The sequence below is a fragment of the Manis pentadactyla genome, chromosome 7 (genome assembly GCF_030020395.1).
Source record: "Manis pentadactyla isolate mManPen7 chromosome 7, mManPen7.hap1, whole genome shotgun sequence".
In the NCBI taxonomy this organism is placed as follows: domain Eukaryota; kingdom Metazoa; phylum Chordata; class Mammalia; order Pholidota; family Manidae; genus Manis; species Manis pentadactyla.
In genome coordinates this window covers 93147103-93168588 of record NC_080025.1, presented here as the reverse complement: position 1 = coordinate 93168588, position 21486 = coordinate 93147103, and the positions used below count along the sequence as shown (strand labels likewise).

The 21486-nt window shown below is 36.3% G+C and overlaps 1 protein-coding gene and 1 long non-coding RNA gene across 4 annotated transcripts in view; one reads left to right on the top strand and one right to left on the bottom strand.

Moving 5' to 3' along the window:
- Positions 1-18094, top strand: part of LOC130684290 (uncharacterized) — a 203586-nt gene extending 185492 nt beyond the window's left edge. For 2 of the 3 annotated variants that reach the window (XR_008998506.1, XR_008998505.1), the window contains one exon: positions 2419-5717. This is a non-coding gene — a long non-coding RNA (uncharacterized LOC130684290). Of the gene's footprint in view, positions 1-2418; positions 5718-17394 lie in introns of those variants that run through there. The other variant, XR_008998507.1, reaches the window with a different exon arrangement.
- The window catches only part of HDAC9 (histone deacetylase 9), a 930736-nt gene that overhangs the window by 94217 nt on the left and 815033 nt on the right, over positions 1-21486 (bottom strand). The window lies entirely within an intron of this gene.

Below are 21486 nucleotides of genomic sequence, written 5' to 3'. Positions count from 1 at the left end.
ACATATGCACCTCTATGTTTATCGCAGCACTATTTACAATGGCCAGGAAATGGAAGCAACCTAATTGTCCATCAGTAGATGAATGGATAAAGAAGATGTGGTACATATACACAATGGAATATTATTCAGCCATAAGAAGAAAACAAATCCTACCATTTGCAACAACATGGATGGAACTAGAGGGTATTAGTAGTGGGGGTGGGGCATGGAGAAGGCAGTATAGCAAGAGAAGACAAGTAGTGTCTCTACAACATCTTACTATGCTGATGGACAGTGACTGTAATGGGGTATGTGGTGGGTACTTGATAATGGGGGGAATCTAGTAACCACAATGTTGCTCATGTGATTGTATATTAATGATACTAAAATTAGAACAAAACAAAACAAAACAAAATAAAATGGTATGTCTCAAAGACTTCTGTTTCCCAAATACTTCCCAGTGAGTAGTGGTAGTAAAAGAGAACAACCCTATGTGGCCTTATTTCCACTTAAAAACAACTATTTTAAGGACCAAAATTAACATGCTTATTGTATGAAATTTGGAAATTAATAGGAAATAAAAAATGGTAAGTTAAGTGAAATAATATGAAGTTATGTTGTTATATAGATATACTATTTAATAAGTAATAGATAAAATAAATATGAAATAGTAATAATTATAATATAGTTCATAATAAATCCATAGTCCTACCAACCAGGGATAGCCAATTCCAGTTTTATAGTGTTTCATGCTTGTTATTTTTCTATATTATAAAACAGGATGATATTGTAATTTTTAAACTTACATTTATAAATAGTAAAGTAGAAATCATTATTATGTCCTCTATAATGTGATTTTAAATGTATTAATATACCAACTGGTCGTCTGTTGTTAGATATTTAAGTTGTCACTAGGTTTTTTTTATTTACAAGATTGCAAGTAATATCCTTTTATATGGTTGAAGTGTCCACTACCTACTAGCACTTACCAGATTTTAGTACTATTATGTATTATTTTAGGATGGAAAGAGGCCTGCTATTTTATTGCTAACTTCTCTTTTTTACCAGAGTATGAGATAGAACATGAATAGTACGATACGTAAAGACAAAATGGGAATGAAGCACCCAAACTTTATAAACTTCATTCTTTTAGAACTTGTATGTGTTCAGCGATGCTTGTGGATAACTGTAACATTCTCACAGAAGATCAGAAAAACAAATCAGAGGTAGTCCCAGAAGGTCTGTTTCAGTCGTGAAATTGCAAACAGCATATTTGCAAATGCTCTGTGGAGGCCAAGGCAGAGAATTCTGGTGTAGGTTGAAGAGGGACTTCTCTCCAGCCTACTGTTTACCACTGCTGCTCTGCCATCCTGTAATAGATCAGGCTGGAGAATCAGCTGCCAACTCCCAGGGAAAGGTACCTAGGTCACCATTCATTTGCATAATAAGAAAGAATTACACAAAATGATTGATTAGACCAGTCAATTTACTTCTATTTATAAATTCCTAACTTTGCTGATGTCAGTCTCCCATTCACTACAAGTTTTTCTCCACTGTTATTTCCTGTGTCTGTTGAGGAAAGCTTCAAGGAAAAAAAGCAAGAATGGCAACCCGCACCCCAACAATGCCAGTCAGCAGTAGTGGAGGGAAAGTCAGCAGTATTAAGAGTAAGGGACAGTGACACCTAATATTTATTGCCCACAGCATTTTTGTAACTCTTTTTGATATATGTAAAAAGCCTCAATAACAATTTACTCATTTTTAAGATGTCACTTTCATTTGGGCCTGAAATATTTGTGAAGACTTCATCACAGATTCAATATAGTAGGGATCAAAGGAGCACACACTTTTGTCCCGTTTTAATTACAGATTTAATTTCACACATCCACTGGCATATTTTCTACCGTTATACCCAGAAAGGATTACTGAAGAACGCACATACAGTGAAGTATAATTACAAAAACTGTAGTCATTTTCCTCTCTAACCTCTTCATCATTAAGTTAGCATGTTGTTCTTCAGGAAAATGCAGTCAAACTGAAGTGTAGAGAGAAGTTTGGGTAGCATGTGGCCGTCTCATGTACTGCGAGGCTCTCTAGCAAGACTTCAAAGCAGAATCTGATTGTTGCAGATGGGAAGAATGCTTTCTACAGAAATACCTTTCTAAGGCTAGTGGTGCTGTAATTCATATGGTAGGCACTTGTGATTCGTTCCTGATGATGTTGGGATCATTTAACTCACAGAAACCATTGTTGCGTCCATAAAATCCTTTCATCTGTAGCCAAAAAGGTTTATTTCATGCAAATGAAAATTTTTCATTAAAGTATCACCTTAATAATGGGCAAAGTTATATATTTTCTGGTCATGTTTAAAATGTAAATTTATGAACATATTCTGAAGATTCATTTCATGTTAAGATCTTTATTTATTTGATGTTCTAGGACACTTTCCAAGTTCATTGAAACCGGAAATCAATTTTAGAAGAAATATGGAGATTATTATCATTAAATCATTCAGTTGGCTTATTCCAAGCAGCCCTATAAATATTGCATATGTTTTAAAGGAGGCATTTTCAACTACAGTAAAAATTCTTTTACTTTTCTAGACAGTGATGCTTCAGGAGGTAAGTTTATATTCTAAGCATCTTTTGAAAACAAATGAATAGTTGGTTTGTATCCTAAACAAAGTCTGCGACAATAGAATATTCCATTGCCATTATTGCTGAAAAATGATATTGAAAAACATTTATCTTCAGGAATCCCTGAGAATAAAATAGCAAGAAAAGCTGATTGGCATCCATCCGTCTATGATCTATCTATAAATTCACAATTATTTACTAAATACCTATCATATGACACAGTTTTATAAATAAATTTGATACTTCAAATAGATATGTGAATCTGTTTTCCCACTGGTAAACATAACTAAGGTTTACTATACCTCACAGATTTGAAATGTATCAATCTTACAAAGCTACCTCAAAAACTGTGATTTGAACAATATATTAAGCAGAGCCCTGCACATAGCAGGTCCTCAGTTTTTGTATTTTTTAATCAAAGTTTTAATCTAGAAATGGACTTTAAAATTATGTATTCTGATCCTTTTACTTTATGGATGAGGAAACTGAGACCCAGAAAGGTGAATTCTCAAGGCAAACAGTTAACAGGAGTTGGGGTGAGAACCCAAAGCTATCAGAGAGTGCATTTCCCACCATTCAGCCAACTCAACAGATATGAATACTGCCCATATTTTCAGACATGATTTCCAGTTCAAAAGGAACTTTTAGAAAGAGTTGCTAGACACCAAACTGCTTTTACAAATAATTGTTTTGGTGTGTTAAGTGTAAACAAACCAGAAACATGTGAATTAAATTTCCATTAAAATACACAAATATAAAACCAGTGAGGGGAAGAAAAATCCCTAGAAAATGCTTTTGGACATCATAGGACCATTCCTTACCATCCCTCAACAAAATTGTTTTTTGCCAAACCTCAGCTGCAATTTGATTTGCCAATCTCTAGTTTTTACTGCTGTTTTCAATAATGCATCAAACACATGGGATCTACTCTCTCATCGAATCTCATGCATAACTGGCCAAGTGAGATGGAACAAGAGCAGGACAGACACATACTAAGCAATGATGAGCCCATTACAGTAGCTGGCACGATTCAAATTGAGCCAGGGTTACTGAGAACATACTCTAATAATAGCTAGGTAAGTACATGGATGGATAAGATATAGTTTCTCCTCCAAAGAACTAAAATATAAGGGGCATGTACCCAGCTAAATAAAATTTAATGTAGAAAAAGATAATTGCTATAAAATAAACATTTTTATAAAGCTTCATAGATGCAAGATACATCTGCTTATAGGAAATGCAGAAGATAATAGAGGACATATTCAAACATTTTCAAGGTCATGCATTGTATATCTTTGTCTTAGCTTCCCATTTCTGACATCAGAATAGTAATGTTGGTTAGTTTCAGTGAAATAATATAAGCAAAATGCATCTATCCTGCACTCGATACACTGGCAGCATAACTATTACTTCCTCACCCTAGGCCCTCAGCTCTCTTAATGATCTGAAAGCTCTATTGGATAAATAGGCAATATATTCTAGATGGAATTATTCATTTATTTAGTTCTTCTCTTAGTAAACCAAGCTCTAAAATTACTCAATTATGCTGACATAGAATCATATATATTACAGTTCCAGAAAGCAAAACGGAGAATGGAAAAATAAGTTTGGTGAGCAGGAACCTCTATTTCCAGATAGTCCTGCTCTTTAAAATTTATATCAAAAAGATAAATTCCTAGAACTAATTAATACTTTCAAATCTAGCATATAGTTTGGTACATAGTATATGCTCACTACATGTTTACTGAAAGAATGAGTGAACTTGGAATGAATATACTCTGTTCATGTTTACTTGATCCCATTTGAGTTAGGCAGAATTTTCAGAATGATCCTCAATGACTCCTACCCTCATATACTCCCCCAGGTCCCCCCTTTTTGAGTGTGGGTGGAATCCATGCACATTATATATATCTGTGGCATGGCAAAGGATTCTTCACTTGACTTTCAGTAAATCAAAAGGGGGATTTGGGGCAGTGTTGGGTGTGAGTGGGCAGGGGAGAACCTTTAAAAGCAGTTTTCTCTGGCTGGTGTTCTAGAGGAAGCTGGGAAGATTGGGAGCATTGGACTTGCTGTACTATTCATGGTTTGAAAATGGAGGGGACTATGTGAGCAGAAATGTTGGTAGCTTCTAGCCAGCAAGGAAAGGAGGACCTCAGTTCTACAACTGCAAGGGACTGAATTTCTTTTAAAACCTGAATGAGCTCATAAGGGGACTGTTCCTCAGAACCTCCAGAATAGGGACCTAGACTGGCAGATGTCTTGACACTGGTCTTTGAGACCTGAAGAGGAGCACCTAGTTAATTCTGCCCAGACTTGTAGCCTGCAGAATAGAACTGTGATGTGATAAATGGGTGGTGTTTTAAGCTACTAAATTTTCACATATCCTTAAATATACTTTAAGCCTAAGAAAAAAACAGTATCATAATTCCAGTTTATGGGATAAACTGACAGTGTAAGGAAATTGGAATAATAATGTAACTATAACAGTTAGCAATTCTAAGATATTTATTCTGTCCAAGGTCCTGGGCTTTACAGGGATATTTCATTCAGTCCTCACATCAACCTCATGAGGTAGTTACAGAGTCCAACTTCTATAGAGGAGTAAATGAAGAGAAGAGTGACTTTCTCAAAGTCACACATCTAGAATGCAGCAATGTCAGGACTCAACTCAGGCTTTAGAGTCAGTCTGACTCCTTAACCACTGAGCCACTCTGTTAATATTAAATGAGAAGAGCCAGAAATAATTTTTTTAAATCCACACACATGGATTTTAGCATGTTTACTTTTCATTTAGATATGATGAAATAGCATGCATGTCACCATGTGTCCCAATGGTTCATCTGTCCTCACTATTCTCTACCCATTTCCCCCACTGGTCAAGTGCCAGCATGCTGAGAAATGAGGCTGGTGTTGACAATGCCTGAACAAATTGTCTGTTGGATCTGGGGAAGGTGGGTTGTTGGAAGAAAATAAGGCTGTGGTGCATTTTCTTGTGTGATGAGATGCTTCAAATAGTCAATGCGGCTGCCTTCTCTAGTATCCTAAAACAGCCAAAATCTGTGAGTCACTCTGTTTAAAGAATCATGAGAATCCCACTCCCAGATGAACCTGTGTTTGTGTAGATTAGGTGACCTTCCTCAAGCAGAGAGATTTTAGAACCGTGAACTCTTCCAAAGAATCAAGTGCTTTGTTAAAGAGATATGATCCCTGGGCACATCAGGTTGGTTGCTGCTGGGCTTTTCTAACTGATATATCTTACGCTCATGGAATTTTTGGAGGTCTTAGATAGCTGAAAGAGTTCCTATTACAGGCAGCACCTTGGTCCTGAAAATGGACAAGCATGCTTGCCGAGCACTCGGGCTCACCTGCATAGAGCAGGGAACTCAATACCCCAGCCACCCAACCGTTGACTTCTGATACTTTTCAGGATTAAATGGACAGCTTTCAAGACAGGGTCCCTCTCTCTCTTCAGCCCCATGTTCTGCCATGCCTCCACATTTATTCATCCCTTGACTTAGACATAACTATACAATTTTATGAACACTGGAAACAAACAGTTCCCACAGTTCTGAGCTTCCACTGATGGAATGTCCTGTCCATACCTGGCTAACTCCTACTCATCTTTCATGTTCAATATAATCAACATCCTGAATCCTCAGTGCAATGCAGAACTGTTCCTATGTGGTCCCTTCACACCTATTTCTCTCTCTGTAGTCCTTAATTTGTGAATCCACCCTACTAGGCTGTAAACTGGTGGCCAACCGGGACCACACATCTTGCTTGGCTTTGTATATCCAGTGCCTAATAACCCAATACAGTACTAGGCATTCTCAAAATGTTAATTAAATCAATGATGTGTAAATAGTAGAGGGACATGAAGCCAACTTTATGAACCTGTCTGTGTGTTTATAGCTAAAGTTAATACACAACTTACTGCAGGATAGGCATTGTGTTAAATCATTTACAACTTATTTAATTTTCAACCTCTGTCCTCCAACACGCACGTACATGTATGAAAGAGGTATTACCAGTATTCTCATTTTAGAGATAAGAAAACAAACAGAGAGGTTAAGTACATTGTTCAAAGCTAAACAGCAGAGGTAGAATTTAAACCCTCTGACTCTGGAGTCCATGCCCTTAAACCACAGTACTCAACTTTTTGGAGTCAGTGCCCAGAGTGATATTGGAAAGCAATTTTTAGAGAAAACGAAAGTAAAACAAGACCCTGAAAAATATGCCTGCTATAAAATATCTATTTTCCTTTCTTTAGGAATGTTTTAAAGAAGATACTGTGACTACTATAAATAGAAAAATCTTTCTCAAAGATTGGTGCAGAGAAGTATCTAGGGAAGAAGTTTAGGTCCAAAGAAATATAACAGGCCAAAGAGAGAAGCCAAGACCTTCTTGTCACAGACTGTTTTCTCACACAGTTCTAGAAAATTTGTAGGGGAATTTCATTTATTTACTTTTACAGGGTGAAAGTAGAATACCATGTCTTCAAGAGGACTCAATAAAACAATTGAGGTGGACACATTCATTTAAGAGAAACTTGTTGAGCGGGTATTATGTGACAGGAACTGTGTTGGCCAATGAAATACAGTTTTGAGCACAACAGACAGTCCTGACCCTTATACTACTTACGGTGTTAGTGAGAGCTGACGTTATTAGGCCCCATGTTAGGTGTTTGAAACACATTATCTCATTTAATTATCACACAACTTCCCCAGTGGGAGAATAAGTCATAAAGGACTTAACTTGCCCAAGTGACATAGTCAACAGCAAAGCTGTAAAAGGAAACTGGTTTTCTGACTCCAAGACTTGTCCTTCAAACCACTCGCTTGTGTTTAAATCCACAACACTGAAGTACTATTTTAATGTATTCATGCTACGGTCACAGCAACAACTATGTCTAAATAATAATCATCAAATGTTAACAACCGCAATCCGTTCTTCTTACTCAAACTTTCACTTACATTTATCAAATCTGATTTTCATAAAAAGAATCTGATTTTCATAAAAAGAAATGTCCACTATGATTTCCCTGATATTGTCAGTTTGAAAATAAATAAATTACCACCACCTTTGCCAACCTCCCTCCAGTGAAGCCCCCCCGACCTGCCACCCCAGCCACCGGACTCAAAAAATAATCCTAATTGCTTTTGAAACTAAGCCTTGGAAGTAAGCTTGCATTTTAACTTTAGGAAGGCATTAATTTACAGCAGCAATCCCAGAATTCAGCTCAGATAATAATGGTCACTACTGCCAAAGTTGTATCTAGTGGTCTGTCTTATTTGTCCTTATTGTTACTTCATAACCAATTGCTTTTTAAAAAAATTGGTATTTTCAACTAGCACAATACCTGACACATAGTACTCAAAGTTTTCTGGTATTTTCTTTAAAAGTAAACAAACAGCAATAAAAACCATACTAACTGAGTCTTGATGTATACGCCTCATGAACAGATGCCTGTAAATAAGAAAGATGAAAATTCACTTTCAAAGTGCTGGATAAGTACCAGCTAAATTTTAAAGGTTTGTTGAATGGTAGAAAAACAAATTATTCTCTTCTAAGGAATATGAGGACATATGACTCATTGCCAAAAACATTCCTTGGAATTCCATTTCCCAAATGACCTAGGTTTTTAATTTCAAGACAAAAATACCTGATTTTAAAAGATAAGTATCTACCCTCTGGGTAAAACTGATGATTTCTTATTCTTTCTGCCATAAAAGGAGGTTCAGGAACCCTTTAAATTATAGGTTTCAAGCAACCATTTAATTTAGATTAAATTAAACAGCAATTGTATGTTAAATAAATATGAAATGGCTCTAAATATATTTGTTAAAGATTAAGAATTCTGTAATACTTGGCTTCTATTACACATTTGTTATTGCTGATTTTTAAAATAAATCACCATTTAATTGAAATACTTAAAGAACATTTGCAAAGAAAGCACAGCATTTAGCAAAACCCATGAGAATCCAATAAGCCCAACAGAGTAGCTCTTTAAAAAGTTGCCCATTCTCCAACATTGTGACAGAAAGACTGCTGTGCAAATGTGATCAGGATCCTATACAATCTTTACAAATGCCATGGTTCAATTTGTCAATATGGACCCAAAGGCTTTCATATTAAGTATTTATTATCAAGGTAGCTTTGGTCAAATGGTAATAGACTATTCCCATTTTCCATTAAAAAATATTGGATGAACTAAAGGTAGATAAAAATAGGAATTCCATCATATATTCATCAGACACTTGAATATAACTATTATCCATTGGGGAAAAAAATTAAATATGCTAGGGACACTGAATCATGGCTTTTCTCTCCCATTTTTTCCTGCTTTCCCCAGTTGGAGATATGGGACATTTAAAGGGAGCCCTTCCTTTGGCATCATGCTAGCAGTCTTACATCTTAGGGTATTGCTCCTTTGTGAATGAGGCCCAATATCTCACTAAGATAAAATACTATAAAACGTTCAACATGGCAAACACAGAGTATTTCAGGGAGGCTGGTGGCATTTTAGTCAAACACTTCAAGGCATTTAAAGGATGACAAGACTGGAGTTGAATGTTGAGAGAGTGAAGTAAGCAGAGGCCAGGTTCAGGATGGGTAGATCAAAGATACAGAGGACTTTTCAGGACTTTTGGGAGTAGGTGGGTATGTATCACAATAAATGCAAGAACTTTATCTGCTGGTAATTCTAGAGTCATTAGAATTGGGAGGTCATGGTCACTTTTCAACAAGAGTCTGGAATAAGATTAAACAACTGATTTTCAGATTAAAGATGATCACAGATGTACTAGCTGAGAGTCAAGATGGAATACACTTGGGGTATGCAGCTGTTGAGTCTATTGCTCCTTCTACTGTCATTTCAGATTTTCCAAAAAGAGGTAAAATTTCAGAATCTAGCTATTAATGGCCAGACATACAGCTGAGAAATGTGAGACTTTTATTAAGGTGTGAGCACAGCATTTTCTGTATCCCAATCACAAGTATGACAGCTTCAGGAAAAAAAAAAAAAGGCAACTAGGTATCTCAAATTACCTAATTAAATAGACGACAAAAGAAATTCAAAGTAACTATTAAAAGAATATGTCTTTTATCATAACCATTATGTCTCAAAAGGGTTGTGTAACTCATCATAACTTTCAACCTCAAATTCATTAAAGAGAAATTACTTCTTAAGAGATACTCAGATGTTCTCCTTCGGCTGCTTAAATCCTCCCAAGACATTTGCTGATTCTTAGTGCATAAAGATTGTTAGTTTCTAAAAAAGATTACTTCGTCTGTCTTGTGAAGCATCAGTGATTTTCAGTGTGGCATCACTGATTCTGAATTTGGATAACATTAATCTGCAATTATAATGGATATTACCAGCTAAATTATAGTTGAAGTTCTATGACCTGCTGGTTAAAGCCAAATCCCATCTCCAGATTTTTATTTCTCTAAGGGTCAAATAAAAGTGTTGGACTAAATCAGTGTTTCTTAAAGTGAGGTTAACCTCTGGCCAATCAGAATTCTATGGGTGGTTATTAAGATGCAGATTGCTGAGCTACATTCCCAACCAAGTTGAAACCCACATTTCTGGGGTGACTTTCCTTTTAAAATATAGTCCCTCACCTGAGGTTTGAGAGCCATCTCACTACAAAATCTTGAAGGCTCTTTTCAGCTTTGCCATTTGGGTTGATCCTTTGATAATTTTTATAACTTTGGAGTAGTCAACAGTTTAACTCCACCAAAATAACAACAAGCAAAGCATCCAGTTTTCTTTTGTTTATCAAGACAGGCATTAAAATCGAAACAATAGAGTACATCCTTACTCCAGGTTTTAGCTTCCATGAAATTATATAGGAGGTAGCATTGTAACCTGCCCTCACTCCTTCCTGTCCTGGCTGCATCTCAAACTCCTTTTCAAGTGCTATCCTCCTTCCTCTTCCCTCTCTGGTCTGCATGAAGTATACTCTCAAGAAGGGCTCTCACATAGCAAATGTATGGCAATGAGTTATCCTTATCAGGGAGCTGTAGACACGGGGGCATCATCTCAATATTTAAATATTACTTGTAAAGCTCATAAAAACTGCCTGACCCATTGTAGTAAGAGTCAGGTACATAACTGTTAATTCTGGAATGACAAAAGCCATTTTCCTCTATTAGGAAGTTATCTCAAGTGGAATTGTGTCTTGGATTTCCCAAGAACAGTCTTAAAGGAAACCATTTATTTCCATTTAAGACAAAATGTTTACCATAATTTTGGTTATTCTCATGATGAATTACAAAGAGTAAAATGTCACCATGAAGAAAACTTTCCACTAATGAGAAATAAGTATTTAGGTTACAATGATAATAGGCAGCTCCTTGGAAACAATAATCCACAAAATGACATAAAAATGCCCTTCTGACTTCATGTTTCTAAAAGTAGTATTTTTCCTAAGCACACTGAATTTTCTTGATGATTAGGCCTTTAAATTAATCATTAGTTGTTATTATTAACTCAAGTATTTATTGAGGAAAATGTTCTATGTTGTACTTGCCTCTTTATTATTTACTACTTCAAAGTACAAGGCTTGATTTGAATAGAGGATCTGAGATGTATTATATTAAACAAAAAAATTTGAACTATGTTCAACCAACAAGAGAACTAGATTTTGAGAGGCCATGATTCTCAGTGGAAAACAACTTTTCAGGCCCCTGGGAATAAAACAAAGGAGAATTCTGGGATTATGAACAGGAGAATTCTGGTGAATCCCAACTGCCACCACTGAACCTACGAAGAAAAGCAGGTTCTTAAGATACTTCATCACTTCAATTAGTAGATTCAGTCAAATAATTGGATCTACAGAAGTTTTGTTTTTGGCTGAAACCACTGAGAAAGTGGCATTTATCGGAATACACGATAACACTGGCTATGTGTGAATATATTACCCAGGAATGGGCTAACCTTTTATTGAAGGAGAAACACACAATAAACAAGAAAAGATAATGAGAGCATGGTTATTTTGATGGCTTAATTTACAGGTGATTTTTAATGATCACCTGAAAACAGCCTGGAATTCTTATGTCTATTCTTAGCATAAGTAAGTAGAGAAAATTATAAATAATTACAATAAATATCTCATTTAAATACAGTAACCTATTTAGTAGCTCTTGAATGATACTCTTTCTGTATCATTAGCATGCTTTCTCCTGCATTTTATGAAGCACTCTTTTCACCTGGCCTTGCGCCATCTCACTCTCAGGTCTCCTCTCCTTGTCTCACTGCCAGCTCCTCTACCCCCTTCCACCTGAGGAATGTGGATGCTCCCGGGGCTTTGTCCTTGGTGCTCTGTCTTCCCTTTGAAAATATTGTCCATCAGTGAATCTTCTTGCTGTCACACTTATATCCATTATCACTAAGTCAAAAACTGAAATCTCCATCTCTACTTTCCTTTTCTAGATCTAATTCTCAATCACAAATTGCTGGTAGGGCATTTCTTTTTTACACATTCACACTTGGCTCTAACTGAACATGTCTAAATTCTACCCATTATCCATCTTTCACAGTTTGCCCTTCAAAAATTCCCTTAACATCTGTCAATAATGCTCAAACTACTTGGCTTGGTAATCCGGGTCCCAATATACCATTCTGTCAAATTGATATTCCTAAATAGGCTTCCCCTCTGGAGAGAGCACTGGATCAGAGCAGATTTGGGAGTTTTGAATCCCATTTCTCACTCTGTCTCCAGTGTCATCTCAGGCATGTTCTCTAATTTCCAAGTCTCTATTTCTTCTTAGGTGAATTGGAGATAATAACACCTGAAGTTATGGTGAATATATGGAACAGTACACATATCTACTTAACACAGTGTGAGGACACAGTGAAGTCCAGCAAATGGCAGCTAAAGAACAGATGTGATCGGTTGGCGGTGTCCTTCTTTCCATCTGCTTTCCCTCCTCCTCTCATCTATGTCTAACTCATCATTGAAGAGCTAGCTCTGCTGCCGCCCTTCACTATATTTAGAGAAATTTCCCTCAGAACTACACATTTTGCCTGCATAATTCACTTAATCAGATACTGCCTTTTCTCATATAAATCTTTTTTTTCAGCTTAACTGTGAGATTCTGAATGAGTAGTTCAACATACCAATTTTTGGCATGTCAGCTAGTAAACCAAAATAAATATAATAAATATGTATATGTACTAAATTACAGTAAATAAATATAATAAAAATATGTAATCAAATATATATAAATAACATATAATTAAATAAATGTTCAAAAAGAATAAATAAAATGCTAGTGTTCTTTACACTTTTATCTGAGGGACATTTAGGTTGAGCAGCACCCATGCGTGAATCTGAGTTCTTAGTCTTGATTGGCTGCCAACATTGTGATATTTGAGCCAGAGAGATCAGTGCTTTGACATTCTCTTAGCTCTTACTACCCCAAGAGTGTAGGAAGATTTCATATTTGCAAACTTTGAAAGCATTTCAGCTCACTTTTACTCTTTCCTGTCCACCACACTGCTCACACAACTTGTAAAATAATGTGAAAACTGAAGTGTAATTAATGTCTCCTTCACTTGGGCACTATATGTTCTCAAAATGTAACATCACAAAATGTGGACTCTACTGAAGCAATGCTCAGGAAAGCCTGTCAGAGTCCGGAAATAAACATTCTGGATACTCTGCAAGCCAGATGTGCAAACTATGAGATGGCATGTGGGAGAGGAGAGTAAGAAGCCAAGCCCATTAAATCTAGCATATTCCCAGGATGACTTACTTTTCTTTGCGAAGACATGGCAGGGAAACCCTTTGCTCCTGGCTGTTGTTTGCCTACACTTCCTGGGTGTTTGTTAATATCAACGAGAAGAGGAGGGCAGGGGTAGATTTGAGAGTAATGGCTCTGATAGGCAGGCTGAAAGCTGCGCCTCAACCCAAAGCCCTTACGCGCCTGTTTCTTTCTGAAGCTTGATGGCTTCTCTGTTCACCTCACCAGCTACGACAGAATCCGCCAGAATTCTACACCACTTTACTGCATTATCTTGAGCAAACCATGCTGCCACCCTGCAATGCAGTGTACTCTCTTCATTCGTAAAACTAAGAAACTGTAGACGATATCGAAGTTCCTTTGCATCTATGATTCTATCTCAGTGAAGGACTCATCTTTACCCCCACATAACACAGCTCTCCAGGTCAAACTCTAATTACTCTCTTCAGTTGTTGGAGGAATGGCTGCCAAATTTCTGGCTAGTGACTGACATTCCATATCCACGCTAGTGCACTTTTAAACACAAACCATCCCAGGCTTTCCTTTGTTCTTTGAAGATGTCTGTTTCCGTCATCCCCAGAAAATGCAAGAACAGTCAGACTCAGGTGTTGGGCACAGCCTAACAACTATGGATTTTTGTCTTTCTTACTTTTTTTTTAATTTGAGGGGGGATCTGTTTTAATGTACAGAGTCACAGAGGCTGATCCTGACGTCTTCGCGTCCGGCTGGTTGTCTGAGACGCCTTATTAAGTCTATGGGAACGCGGCACTCCACAGGCCCCATGCCCAGGACTGGTAAATGTGGAAATAGCCGAGGGAACAGAATTATAAATTAACAGAAAAAAAAAAATCCAAAAAAAATTTTAATACAGAAAAAGTGATTTTGTTGTTGTCGTTGGAAAAAATGGGAGTTTAAACAGCACATTTATTTCGTTTTAATTTCTGGGCTGTCAGACATCAGCTCTGAAGCCCTGATTCGGAACACATGCGAGGCCCCTTTGAAGTTCTGACTGCTTTTTTTAACAATGGCAGAAAGATAAAAAGAAATTAAACTGCAACATAATCATGAGACAGAACTTCGGTTCTCCTGATTTGCAAATTCTCATTCTTTCATTTTTTTCAGGCCCCCGTTTTGAAAACTTATTCATTGTAGTGCAGACCTTTTGTAATTTTTTTCCTCATAAGCTCAAGCTTTCACTGTTCTTTTCCCTTCCAAGATGAAGCCTTCTACTTTTATTTTAATTAACTAAAAATTAGTTTATTGTGGGTTTCTGAAGATGAGAAAGGAACTGGAAAATCCAGAGCAATATATTAAATTGAATCTTTTTTGATAGAAGCCATAACAATACAGGATTTAACACTTGAAGTACCCAATTCTCTTGGCAAAAAGACAAAGTGTACCTTCAATTTTCAGGCAGTCCAAAGAAAATGTCTGCTTTGTTTTCATGCTCTAATTACAAAAGATCCTTACCAAAGAATTTTAAGGATCCTTAACAAAAACTGCATTTCAAATTTGGTCTGGTAGACAACACATTTGAACACAAACACACACACAGACGCACACACGCACACATGCTCATACACTTGCACGCAAGCACACGCACACACACACTGATTTAATGCCATTCAACAGTCATACATATATATCTGAACAAGGTACATAGGAATTTGGTAACCTAACAGCCCCTTTTAAATCTGCATGCAAAGATGAACAAGCTAAAGATTCTTAATACCAAAAAGAATTTTCCTCTTCCTATACTTTCTTCTGTGATCTCTTACTGGTTTTATCCTATATTCTAATATTTCCACTCTTTTCAAATATTGCTTTACTTTATTCTACCTCTTTCAATTGTTATAGTGAAACTTGTACTCTTGAGTTTCTTTTCTACAATTCCTAATATTTAGAATTTCAAAAATAATGTTTTTGATGTAATGTTTTGACCTTCAATACACCTTCAGTGAATACTTGCCATCTTTTGTGTCAAGTTTCAATTCTCTACAGCAAAGTGAAGTGGGAGTTGGAAGAACTATCCCCGTCGGTCAGTTCATACTGATTTGTGAAAGGCAGTGGCTAAATTTTCAGCAATTTTGTGAGCCAGGTGCAAGCACAGCCATTATTAAATATTAAAATAGATAAGCTTACAATTAAAAAATTATATTAAAAACAATGGCATTAAATACTCAGAACTAATCCCTTCTGAATTATTTTAGTACATTTGTAATTGTTTATGCTCCTGGGGTTATTTCTATCTATTATGTCAATACGGTGGAAATACTATATGAAAGTTTGCTATTGCACATCTTTTCTCAACTTGTGTTAGTTAGTGACTTCACACTGGTGGCTGAAATTGGCTAGGTGAGCATCTTACACTTCAGGCCTGTTTGTTTGTTTGGAGAGCTATTTTCTAAACATTTACTTGCACACCCCTAACTGTCCTCCATACTTGATTTATTTCCATGAACTAATTTACAGTTTACAATGATCACTTTACATTTTATTTTACATATTTCAAGTAAGAATTAGAAGCTGGAATTTATTTTTGTTAGTCTTCCTTTTTGGTGAAGGATTGAAGGGGATAATTAGAATACATGGAATTATTTCTCCTATTTTTACTTGCCGACAGCCTGAAACTCCTGATATTTCCTTAACTGCATCTTCAATCCCCTCTCTGATATTCAACATATTTTCTTTTTACATTTTTAGCTACTAGGGTTTTAACTTTTCTTCTGCCTAAAATAAATTTTTGTACATCTAATGACCCACCTCTTAAGGCTTTAATGAAAACTTAGATACCCTGTGATGTCAACTGTAATAAGGAAGGTTGGTAAAAAATTCTTCTTATTTTCTGGCACAGGCTCAGGGACATGTGGTCCAAATGAAACAAAAGGAAATTACCCATATATGTTTTTTTAAAGGAGTGGGAAGGAAAGTGTGTATTGCTATGTCATTACCTTAGAATCTTGGACTGTAAGTGTCTAGAAGGGAGGTACCAAGTATGTCAGTAGCCTAATCCCTTAAGCATTAAATAATCATCAGATGCGATGCCAAACTTCCTCCCATTCTTTGACAACAGCTTCCATCTACAAATGAAAAACATTTCTGTGTGAACTACTTTAAACCCTATTATTTGATATGAATGACTGTCTTGAATACAAACAGATTTTAGACAAAGAAAATTAAAATCTCTTTCTCCAGAAGGGATATGGAAGAGATTTGGAAAGAACAAGAGAAAGCCTGACCATGGAAATTAGCCAGGTGTGGAAAAGACTTCAGTATTTTTATGCACTCGTATAGCTTTTGGTCTACATCTCAAGAATGCTAGATTCCCCTCAACAACCAAAAGAGAAACAGAAAATTTTTAAGCAGAGAAAATATTCATTTGTATGTGCTACAATTAAATAAAGTTCTTTCATTCAAAACTCCTCATTAGGTAGTTTTCTAATGTTTAAGATTAGTATTACTTGTAGTGTAGGGATGAGAACAAATGTATTATCAAAGCTTTTGGTAAAACATTTTTAGGGAGAGTGTGCACAACCTGAATGAAGCTGAAATACTTAAATCTCAGGCCTACCTAAGTTTAATACAAATTTGTCTCTTAGCAAGAGGATTACTATTTCGTGCAACACATAATGGGTTCCACATAAAGTTTTTTTCTTATGTGTGTTAAGAGACAGATAGTATTAAACTTGTGTCTTTCCTTTAGAATAAAATACACTATCATGAAATAGTATCATAAAAGTAACCAAAGTATACTAGATGTACACGTTAAGTACACATAATAAAATATAACTGTGACATACAAATATAAATTTGATCAGAACCAATCTGATGGGAATCACATTTAACCATCACTTTCAGGGTTCTGCATCTGGATTATGCTGAAAATTACCCACCATTCTTATACCTACTCTCAAGATAGCACTATTCCACGGATACATCACGACACTACCAAGAGTAAGGATATGCTGTAAGCATGCCTCATGATTATTCATGTTGCCCTTTGGTGTACTTTGTTTTGTTTTCTTTCCAGAATTATCTGATCCCTTATCACTGATTTGCATGACACTGAGGATGGTTGGTCCAGCTTTCTCCAAGGAATTACCTAGCTAAACCTCCAAAGATCCATGGCTCTTTTCAGAAGGATGGGACACAGTGACATCATTGCTGGCTTGTGCTTTATTTTTCAAGGTTGTAGTATAACCCAACCACAGTCAAATTTTTCCTATCAAATAATATGACATCACAAAATCTGTGCAGAAGTCCTACATTAGTGGTATGACTCACCTGGGAGTAACACAAGCGATGTAATCTTGAGATGCACCACATTATCTTATGATGTGTCTCCTCTATGAAAATCTTTTTAGACAAAACTTAAGTTACTTAAAAATTGAGTAACTCAAAATTCCTGTTATACCTTACCTAATGACAAATGTTTTTAACAGTTAATCTGGACATTGTCTATTTTACTTAGGAAACGTTTTTCAGATCAGAGTATTCTAGTGATTCATGTAAGAAACTCCTTCCTCTTCCTCTATCTTAAACTCATTTTTGCCATTCAAGCAAAATTATAAAGAAAAAATTCACCTTTCCAAGTTCTTTTTTTTTTCATTTTGTTTTATTAAGGTATGATTGATATACACTCTTATGAAGGTTTCACATGAAAAAACAATGTGGTTACTACATTTACCCATATTATCAAGTCCCTTCCCATACCCCAATGCAGTCACTGTCCATCAGTGCAGCAAGTTGTCAGAGATCCACTATGTCCCTTCTCTGTGATACACTGTTCTCCCCGTGACTAAACATAATACCCCTCAGTCCCCTTCTCCCTCCCTCCCCACCCGCCCTTCCACATCCCTCCCCTTTGGTAACCACTAGTTCTTGGACTCTCTGAGTCTGCTGCCATTTTGTTCCTTCAGTTTTGCCTCATTGTTATACTCCACAAATGAGAGAAATCATTTGACATTTGTCTTTCTCCACTTGGCTTATTTCACTGAGCATAATGTCCTCCAGCTCCATCCATGTTGTTGCAAATGGTAGAATTTGTTTCTTATGGCTGAATAGTATTCCATTGTATGTATGTACTACATCTTCTTTATCCATTCATCTACTGATGGACACTTGGGTTGCTTCCATATCTTGGCTATAGTAAAAAGTGCTGTGATGAACATAGGGGTGCATATGTCTTTTTGAATCTGAGAAGTTGTATTCTTTAGGTATATTCCAAGGAGTGGGATTCCGGGGTCAAATGTTATTTCTATTTTTAGTTTTTTGAGGAACCTCCATATGGCTTTCCACAATGGTCGAACTACCTTACATTCCCACCAGCAGTGTAGGAGGGTTCCCCTTTCTCTGCATCCTTGCCAACATCTGTTGTTCTTAGTCTTTTCGATGCTGGCCATCCTTTCTGGTGTGAGGCGATATCTCATTGTGGTTTTAATTTGCATTTCCCTGATGATAGGTGATGTGGAGCATCTTTCCATGTGTCTGTTGGCCATCTGAATTTCCTCTTTGGAGAACCATCTCTTCATATCCTCTGCCCATTTGTTAATCAGGTTATTTGCTTTTTGGGTGCCGAGGTGTGTAAATTCTTTATATATTTTGAAAGTCAACCCCTTATCGGATATGTCATTTACAAATATATTCTCCCATACTGTAGGATGCCTTTTTGCTTTGTTGATTATGTCCTTTGTCATACAGAAACTTTTTAGTTTGATGTAGTCCCATGAGTTCATTTTTGTTTTTGCTTCCCTTTCTCGAGGAGATGGGTTCAGGAAGAAGTTGCTCATGCTTAGATTCAGGAGATGTTTGCCTATATTGTCTTCTATGAGTTTTATGGTTTCATGACTTACATTTAAGTCTTTAATCCATTTCGAGTTTACCTTTGTGTATGGGGTTAAACAATAATCCAGTTTCATTCTCTTGCATGTACCTGTAAAGTTTTGCCAACAACAGCTGTTGAAGAGGCTGTTATTTCCTGATTGTATGTCCATGGCTCCTTTATCATATTGACCACACATGGTTGGGTTTATATCAAGGCTCTCTAGTCTGTTCCATTGGTCTATGGGTCTGTTCTTGTGCCAGTACCAAATTCTCTTGATTACTGTGTCTTTGCAGTAGAGCTTGAAGTTGGGGAGCATAATTCCCCCTGCTTTATTCTTCCTTCTCAGGATTACTTTGTCTATTTGAGGTCTTTTGTGGTTACATATGAATTTTAGGACTATTTTCTCTAGTTCTTTGAAGAATGCTGTTGATATTTTGATAGGAATTGCATTGAATCTATACATTGCTTTAGGCAGGATGGCCATTTTGACAGTATTAATTCTTCCTATCCATGAGCATGGGATGTGTGTCCATTTATTGATATCTTCTTTAATTTCTCTCATGAGTATAGGTCTTTAACTTCCTTGGTTAGGTTTATTCCTAGGTATTTTATTTGTTTTGATGCAACTGTGAATGGAATTGTTTTCCTGATTTCTCTCTCTGTTAGTTCCTTGTTAGTGTATAGGAATGCCACAGATTTCTGTGTATTAATTTTGTATCCTGCAACTTTACTGAATTCAGAAATTAGATCTCAAAGTTTTGGAGTGGATTCTTTAGGGTTTTTTTTATGTACAATATCATGTCATCTGCAAACAGGGACAGTTTACTTCTTCCTTGCCAATCTGGATGCCTTTTATTTCTTTGTGTTGTCTGACTGCCGTGGCTAGGACCTCCAGTACTATGTTGAATAGAAGTGGGGAGAGTGGGAATCCTTGTCTTTTTCTCTATCTTAAAGGAAAAGCTTTCAGCTTCTCACTGTTAAGTATAATGTTGGCTGTGGGTTTGTCATATATGGTCTTTATTATGTTGAGGTACTTGCCCTCTATACCCACTTTGTTGAGAGTTTTTATCATGAATGGATGTTGAATTTTGTCAAATGCTTTTCCAACATCTATGGAGATGATGATGTGGTTTTTGTTCTTCTTTTTGTTGATGTGCTAGATGATGTTGATGGATTTTTGAATGTTGTACCATCCTTGGCTTAATCCTGGCATAAATCCATCTTGATCATGATGGATGATCTTTTTGATGTATTTTTGATAATATTTTGTTGAGTATTTTTGCATCTATGTTCATCAGGGATATTGGTCTGTAATTTTCTTTTTTTGTGCTGTCTTTGCCTGGTTTTGGTATTAGAGTGATGCTGGCCTCATAGAATGAGTTTGGAAGTATTCTATTTTTTGAAAACTTTAAGGAGAATGGGTATTAGGTCTTCACTAAATGTTCGATAAAATTCAGCGGTGAAGCCATCTGGTCCAGGAGTTTTGTTCTTAGGTAGGTTTTTGATTACCAGTTCTATTTCATTGCTGGTAATTCGTCTGTTTAGATTTTCTGTTTCTTCCTTGGTCAGGCTTGGAAGGTTGTATTTTTCTAGAAAGTTGTCCATTTCTTCTAGGTTATCCAGTTTGTTAGCATATAATTTGTCATAGTATTCTGTAATAATTCTTTGTATTTCTGTGGTGTCCGTAGTGATTTTCTCCTTTCTCCTTTCTGATTCTGTTTATGTTTGTAGACTCTCTTTTTTTTCTTGATAAGTCTGGCTAGGGGTTTATCTATTTTGTTTATTTTCTTGAAGAAACAGCTCTTGCTTTCATTGTTTCTTTCTGTTGTTTTATTCTTCTCAATTTTATTTATTTATGCTCTAATCTTTATTATGTCCCACCTTCTACCGACTTTGGGCCTCATTTGTTGTTCTTTTTTCTAGTTTCATTAATTGTGAGTTTAGACTGCTTATATGGGATTGTTCTTCTTTCCTGAGGTAGGCCTGTATTGCAATATACTTTCCTCTTAGCACAGCCTTGGCTGCCTCCCACAGATTTTGCGGTGTTGAATTATTGTTGTCATTTGTCTCCATATATTGCTTGATCTCTGTTTTTATTTGGTCATTGATCCATTGATTATTTAGGAGCATCTTGTGAAGCCTCCTTGTGTTTGTGGGATTTTTCATTTTCTTTGTGTAATTTATTTCTAGTTTTATAACTTCATGATCTGAGAAACTGGTTGGTACAATTTCAATATTTTTGAATTTACTGAAGCTCTTTTTGTGGCCTAGTACATGATCTATTCTTGAAAATGTTTC